This window comes from Lemur catta, chromosome 7 (assembly GCF_020740605.2).
Source record: "Lemur catta isolate mLemCat1 chromosome 7, mLemCat1.pri, whole genome shotgun sequence".
Lineage (NCBI taxonomy): Eukaryota > Metazoa > Chordata > Mammalia > Primates > Lemuridae > Lemur > Lemur catta.
In genome coordinates this window covers 88550795-88558702 of record NC_059134.1, presented here as the reverse complement: position 1 = coordinate 88558702, position 7908 = coordinate 88550795, and the positions used below count along the sequence as shown (strand labels likewise).

Here is a 7908-nt window from a genome sequence, read left to right as displayed (position 1 = left end):
TAAAACTTGTCACTAGGTTCAGAGCAAATATTTGTAAATGCAGTGACTAAATGCCATCATAATAATTAATAATCACATTTTTCTTTGAGTTCACAAAGACAAGATTTCAATTTTAAATTGTATATAAAAATTGTGATGTCATAAACCAGGGTATCTTTTCTTTGGATGCAATTTTTTTTCTTTAAGCAAAAAAAGCAAACACACACACACACAAACTCCATTGCTATCTATACATATGACTTGATTTAACTAGAAACCTTAGAAATTTAGTCAATACCCAGGGCTAATGCTAAGAAAACAGAGAAGAGGCAGAGATAATCCAACAGGACCAACCACAAAATGTACATAAGGTTTTTTTAGATTTAGTAGTATGGGAATGGCTAGTACCTTGAATAAATGAAACCAATGATTCTAGGAAGATGAATATTTGGGCTTCTGTGACCATCTAATTGATCTGAATTCTGACTTTCAGGGCAATCTTTCTTAAAATATTCCACACAACCACAAAGTTTGCAACCACCACCATGGGCACAAAGTCCTTTGGGATTATCAGGAAAAGATCTAGACAGGTACCCCATTTCCCACAAACAAAACATTTTGTGAAAGGGAATTCACCAAGAGCTGGGTTTATTTTAGCCTTGGACTTGGTTATTTCATGCTCTGTGGACCCCCACACACAACATATTCCAATGCCCATATCTTTATTCTCAAGGGTAGCTGGGAAATTTGCAATTCCATGACCAGGTTTTCTACAATGGAAATCTACCATTGCATTTTACTTTGCTGCTTGTTTTTATAATCATTTTTCTTCCCATCAACCATCTTTCTTTAAACCTTCTGCAGTTTCCTCCCTTACTGCCTCTTTGTCAGTTCCTACCATCTCACCATTGTGAACCATCTGTGAGTTCTGTCTTAGGTATTCCATGAATCCATTCACATCTTCACTTAAGTATTCTTTTTTTTTCTTTTTGTTCTTTATATGTTTTGTTTGGGGTGCATTGTTTTTGAAGGTCAGCCTATTGACTTCAAGTTCTTTAAACTTTGGTAGGTTTTGGCTTGTTCCCTTAAAGGACTTCTTTTCCATGTCCTCCTATAATGTTATGTGTTGTAGTAACTCATGCCCATCTGGTCATAGTTTCATCAGAGGTACCTTCTCAATCTTGAGTGAATCCTCCAGAGCAGCAGTTAACGAGTGAGAAGCTTGCCCCATACCCCACGGCAGTATCAGCATTTGACACCAAAAGCTAGAATTCCTTTTTATATTTTTGTTACCTTTTCTATAAAATTATTTCAAAATAACATGTGAAAAATTGAAAAAAATAGTTCAACAATTTTGAGAATCAAAAATCTAGGCAGAAGTACTTTCAATTTTTGAAATCGAAGACACCTAAAATTGTTCATTTTTTAATAATTGCCAGGTTTTAGTCTGAAAATGTTGGTTCTTGATGGGCTCATGGCCGAAGAATGACCAGACATGCCAAAGTAAGGCAAGCACAAAAATGAGGTTTATTGAGGAGAGAAAGATACGATTATAGAGCAAAAGCAAGATACAGGTTTACAGAGCATGATACATATGCCACAGATGACATTCCAGCCCACTGTCACAGCAAAGGGAGACCAGAAGGGATGGTGCAAAAAGAAGGCCTTTGTTATGGTCTGCATCTTGTTTTATAGTGCCTGGATTGGGACCCCCCCCAAGTGGCTCAGATATCACCATGGAACCACCTTGGACAGTTGGGAATCACACGATCTAAGTCTTAACTACTCATGCAGGTTGTTCTAGGCCCATTTCTGGACTCTATGATATCTATGCTGTTTGGCCTGTGAGCTAGAGAGTCCTCTGCATTCTTTTGCAGCTTGTGCACTAAGTTATGATTGACAGATTCATAGGGTATTCCCTCCTCCTCCAGGTATGGAGAGGATTAGGGTGGGCCAGGACCAAGATGGGGGGGCCACAGCACCCAGTTTCATCCCTAGGAGACCCAGAATCCCTCACTACCTACCTAACAAAATGACTAGTACTATTGTTACTTTCCAAACTGATCCTACTTCACAAGTTAGAGCTGGACTTCCTTGGAGCCAAGACTATACTGTGGATATCAGTATAATCTAGGAGTGATCAAAAACAGTTTTCTACATTCTATCCATCAAGTGGTTCTTCTATCATTGGAGAAAATCACTGAAGGAAAGAATGAGATGATTAAATTGACTTCTCTACAAGAACATATTTTTAACAAGAAGAACTTAGACATAACTAAGTGATTGTACACTGATTGTAACAATCATCTTTTTAAAAAGCAAAATTATGCATAAATGTGAATTACCCCTAAATAAAGGGTACTTGCTTTGCATTTGGAAATTTTGGGTTTTTTTGTTTAAAATATCCATTTGTTATTATAATAAAAATTTATTTGAAAGTTGACATAAAATCTGTATTTTTAAAATATTGAAGGAAAATGCATTTGCCATTTGCTTAGCTTTTTGAAAAAAAACAGAACAAGGAATTCTCGTATACCCTGACTCAGCTTTTCCAAGTGAAAAATTTTTATATAAACACAATTATTAAAACTAGGAAATTAACATTTATGTAATAGTATTTCAAATTTTATCAATTATCTAAGTAATTTCTATTTTTCTTTTTTTTTGGACCAGAATTCTGAATTTGATTCTGAATACTAATTTCAATTAGTTTTCATAAATTTTTAGTCTCTTTTAATCTGAGAGATGTCTTCAGTCTTTTTTTGTCTTTCACAACATCTATACTTTTGACTGGTCAGTAATTCTGTAAGATATTTTTAATTTGTCTGATGTTTTCTTGTGATTAAATTCGTGTTATAAATCTTTGGCAAAACATACCAAGAATGATGTGTGTCCTTAAATGGTGGGATTTTTAAGGGATCCCATTTATTAATCATTATTCTCTTTACCCTTAGACTTTTAACAAATGGAGAAATAGACTTTGGAATTGGACTGGGATAAAAACATATGCTTTGTTACTTGCAAAGCTGAATTAGATGATAGGCCTTAGACTTCAATCCTTTCTCTTCTGAATTGAGCTAGTCACTCAGGCAAAGTCAAAGCAGGAAGGGAAACCCAGAGGCCTTCCCATGCAGAGGTAGAGACTAGGAAGGTGTTTTACTTTATAGAGGAGTGGGGCAAATGCTAAAACATTATTACAGTTGCCTAGTAAAACTCATGGGCCAATCCAGATTATTTTAGGACATATTATGTTGCTATTACAGAATATCACAAAGTATATAATTTATAATGAACATAAATTTATTGGCTCATGATTCTGGAGGATAGGAAGTCCAAGATCAAGGGGCCTGTATCTGGTGAGGGCCTACTTGCTGTGCCATCCCATGGCAGAAGGAAAAAGAGAAAGCAAGAGAGAGAGGCAAAAAAGAGCCAAACTTGCCCTTTTATAAGGAACCCACACACCACACATGGGATAACAAACCCTCTCCCATGATAACAAACTCACTTCTGCAATAATGGCATTAATTCATTCATTCTACCCAATGGTCTAATTACCTCTCATTAGTCCCCACCTCCCCAAACTATTGCATTAGGGCCTAAATTTCCACAATATGCTTTTTGAGGGATACATTCAAACCTACTTTGCCTCTTGCATCCAAACCCATGTGTTTCTCACATGCAAATTACATTAATACCATAATAGCAGTCCCAGTCATTTAATTTCAGCACCATCTCAAAAGTTTAAAGTCCAGAGTCTCATCAAAATCAGATACTGGTGAGATCCAAGGAACAATTCATCCTGGGGCAAATTCCCCTCCTGCTGTGAGCCTGTGAAATCAAAACAAGCTATCTACTTCCAAGTTACAATGGTGGGACAGGCACAGGATAGATACTCCCATTCCAAAAGGGAGAAATAAGCAAGAAGAAAGGGATAACTGGTCCCAAGTAAGCACAAAACAAAATCCAACAGGGTGAACAACGTTAAAACTTAGGGCTTCAGAGCAGTCTTCCTTGACCTGACATCCTGCCTCTGGGTTCACTTTGACGGGAGTTGAGCCTCCAAGGTTTTCAGCACCCTAGCCGCTTTGCTGACTCAGCCTGTGCACGAGCTCTTACAGATTGTAGTCTAGTGCCGCCTCTCTCCCAGGCTGGCTTTGCATGCTGGTAGCTCTACAGTTCTGGAGTCTTGAGGAAAGCCCCAGTCCCGTGGCTCCACTAGGTATTGCCTTCGTGGGGATCCTCTGCTGTGACTCCAACCCTACAGTTCTACTGGGCACTACTATAATGGGGGCTTTCTACAGGGGCTCCATCCCTTTGAAATCTAGGTAGAGGAAGCCACGCCCCCAGAGCTCTTGCGTTCTTGCCAAGATTTACGACTTGTACCTTCTGCAGCAGTGGGTGGAGCTGCACCCGGCCTGCTAGAGCCATGGCTGTGGCAGCCCAAGAGCAAGGAGTCCTGCATAGGAAGAGGAGACTTGTAGCCTCGGGCAGCAAACTTCAAGATCGCAAGGGTGCCATAGTCTTCTCTTCTGATGTACTTCCTTCCCCCAGGCCTTGGTACTCTGTGCCTGTGATAGAAGAGGGAGCAAAGGTAATCTCCAAAAAGCCTTTAGGGTCATTCTCCCCTTGTCCTGCTGAATAGCCTCTGGCTTCATTCTAACCATATAATTGCCTTATCAAACAGTTGTTTGGCCACGCTTTTGGTTTCCTCTCCCAAGAAGATTCTTTCATTTTCTACCACAGAGCTAGTCTGAGAATCTTTCAAATCCCTAAGTTCTATTTTCCTTTCAATTATAAATTCCATCTTTAAATCATTTCTTTCTTCTCATATTTTACTATATGTAGTTAAAAGAAATCATGTAACACCCTGAAAGCCTTGCTGCTTAGAAATTTTTCCATCAGATATTTTAGTTTATCACTCTTAAATTCTGCCTTTCACAAAGCCCTCAGGCATGAATACAATTCATCCAAGTTCTTTGCCACTTTATATTAATAACAAGAATGGCCTTTACTCCAGTTTCTAATACCTTGTTCTTTATGTCTCAGACCTCATCAGAATTGCCTTTACTGTCCATATGTCAACCAATGTTCTGATTATAACCACTTAAATAATCTCAAGGAAGTTTTAGACTTTTCCTGCAGTTCTTCTCTTCTTCTGAGCCCTCACCAAAATCACCCTTAATACTCTGTTTATGGTAACCTAGGTTTTTTTCCCTAGCCACCTTCTCAAACTTCTTCCAGCCTCTACCTATCACACAGTTCCGAATCTGTGTCCATAGTTTCAGGTATTTGTTATAGCACAGTCCTACTTCTTAGTAATGACTTTCTGTCTTAGTCTGTTGTGTGCTACTATAACAGGGTACCTGAGAATGTAAATTATAAAGATCAGAAATTATTGGCACGCAGTTCTGGAGGCTGGGAAGTTGTAAACACATCAGACCAATCTGGCTCAACCTATGTAACAAAATTATAAGTTGTTTTCCAGTTGCCAGGGACCCCTAGGTTGAAGAGCATGTAACCTTAGGATGTCCAGATGCACCAAGCAGGCAACCATGAGTGGAACCTAAGTGCTTGGATTGAGAAGTAGAGACTGAATTTTAAGAAGTAGACACCATATGGAAGGATCCAGGATCCAATAAAATTGAGTCCTGGTCTCTCTCCATGGCAGGATCCAATCAGATCATGCCTCTTGGCATCACCTCATTGCAAGATCCAATCAGATCACGCTTCATTATGCTCTGACTATAAAATCAGCTCAACCCCATTATTGGGGAACACACTGCTTAGGGAACTGGTGTGCCCTGGTGTGTTCCTTACTTGTGCCAAGTAATAAAATCCCCTTGCTATAACCAACTTGGATGTGTCTGTAGGCCTGACACCCAGCAAGCAAATGAACCCCTCCATTTGGGAGACAGAAAAATCAACGCTGGAGGTTCTGGCATCTAACAAGGGTCTTCTTGCTTTGTTATCCTACGGTGGAAGGGCAGAGAGAGGATGAAAGAGAGAAAAGCTCATCCTTTTATAGGGAAACTGCTTCCAAAATAATGGCATTAATTCAATCACTCTGCCTCATGCCTAATCACCTTTCTTTAGGCCTCACTTTCCAACACTGTTGCATTAGGGGTTAAGTTTTCAACACATGCTTTATGGGGGACACATTAAACCCTCATGGTGGTCATTAGGAATGTTCACAAAATATGTTTCATTTTGCTTTTGGCTTGTGGTGAAATTGCACTTTTATGCCTCTAAGCAGTTAGATATGGCCGTGTGATTTGCTTTATCCGGTGGCATATTAAAAGGTGGTATATATTATTTCTTGAAGGAATATGCCTTACCCTCTTCCACGGAGATAGTAGCTGCTGGGACAGCCTGGGTCCCTGATGTGGGAGACATGGAATGAGCTACCAGCTGATCTGCCACCGTCGTAATGGGGTGAGTGAGAAATGAACACTTGATGTTTTAAACCTCTGAGGTTTCTTTAATACTTTTTGGTTGTGAATGTAAGCAACAAACCTACTATTTATAATCTATAAATTCAGGAGACAAATCACAGAAGTATTAGCAGTACCTGCCATTTGTCCACGGTGTAACTAACAGATATTTTCATATCCCACCATAGTAGATGTATTAATAGATATCTTACCAAAGCAGTTATGTTTATCACTACTGCAAATTGACAGGTTTAATAGATTTTGTTATTTATGTGTTCATAAAGAAACTTAGATGATTCTGTGTCACAAATTTGATTTTGGTATTTGACTCATTTCAATACATTTGGCGTTCTTTGTTACACACATTTTTTCCCCAGAATGTTTAGAGTAGTGTTAAACAAGCAGATGTAGAAACTAATATTTAAAAAGACTGTAAACCGCAAGCCACGAACTGGCTTTTAGAACCTTTCAATCACTACCTTGTTTCTTACTTGTGTTTATGATTTTAACTTATTCCCACATGCATGTAATGAGTGCTTAGTACATACGATACTCTGTGAAAGATACCAAGAAGGACACAAAAATGGATGAAGCACAGTCTTTGCCCTAATTGGGAATGGGGTGAGAATATAAGATAAATGCTAATGAAAGACTAAACAGGTTTAACAAAAATAGGATGCAATGTTTTAAGGGAAATAGAAATGTGTTAACAAAGAGATTCACATGTAAAATGAATGGATAGTTAAGGGGGTTTGGGCCATAGTTTTGTCTCTCTGTTTGGCAGCACCTTGTAGACGATGTTGGAAAGGTAGTTCAACAATATTTTGGAGGCCTTGAATAAAAAGACAAGAAATTTATCCTTTATTTGGTAGATATTGAAGAGCTGGTAAGTGTGGGAGCAGGTTATTGTCAGAGCTATAATTTAGAAAGATTAATCTGGTTGCAGGATGTTGCCTTGGAGAGAAAGAAAGCAGTAGACCAGTGAGAAGGCTATTACAGTGACAAAGTAGAAGTATTATAAAGGCTCGTATTAGGATAATGTAGGTGAGAATGAACAAAATGTGAAGGACACTGAGAATATGCAATCTATGTGATTTGGGTAAGTGATTAGGTAAGGCAGGTGCAGGAGAAATCTAATCTGTGGGACTGGTAATATTAACAAGCACTTTAAAAGAAAGGTGACAAATTCTATTTTGCATATCTTGGGTTTAGGGTATCGGTGGCCTTTGGGCAAGATATTCACATGGAGAAGTCATGTAGTCTGTTAGAAATGCAGGATGAAGTTTCCCAAAAAGGAGCTGGTATCAAGAAAGAGAGACTTAAAAGTCCAGAGGCATATACTTTGAATTAGTAAATAGCCCCCATTCAAGTATTCAGGCTTTCAACTTGATTAAAGACTTGGTTTCTTTCTATTTGCTGTGATTTCTAGTCATATCTTTGTGGTCTCTTCACAGCTTGTATTTGATTTAATAAAGACCAGCACTGCATTATTTCCAAT

At 38.6% G+C, this 7908-nt stretch overlaps 1 pseudogene; it reads right to left on the bottom strand.

Moving 5' to 3' along the window:
• Positions 1 to 380: 380 nt before the first annotated feature.
• Positions 381 to 1133, bottom strand: LOC123642093 (annotated as a pseudogene).
• Positions 1134 to 7908: the final 6775 nt, after the last annotated feature.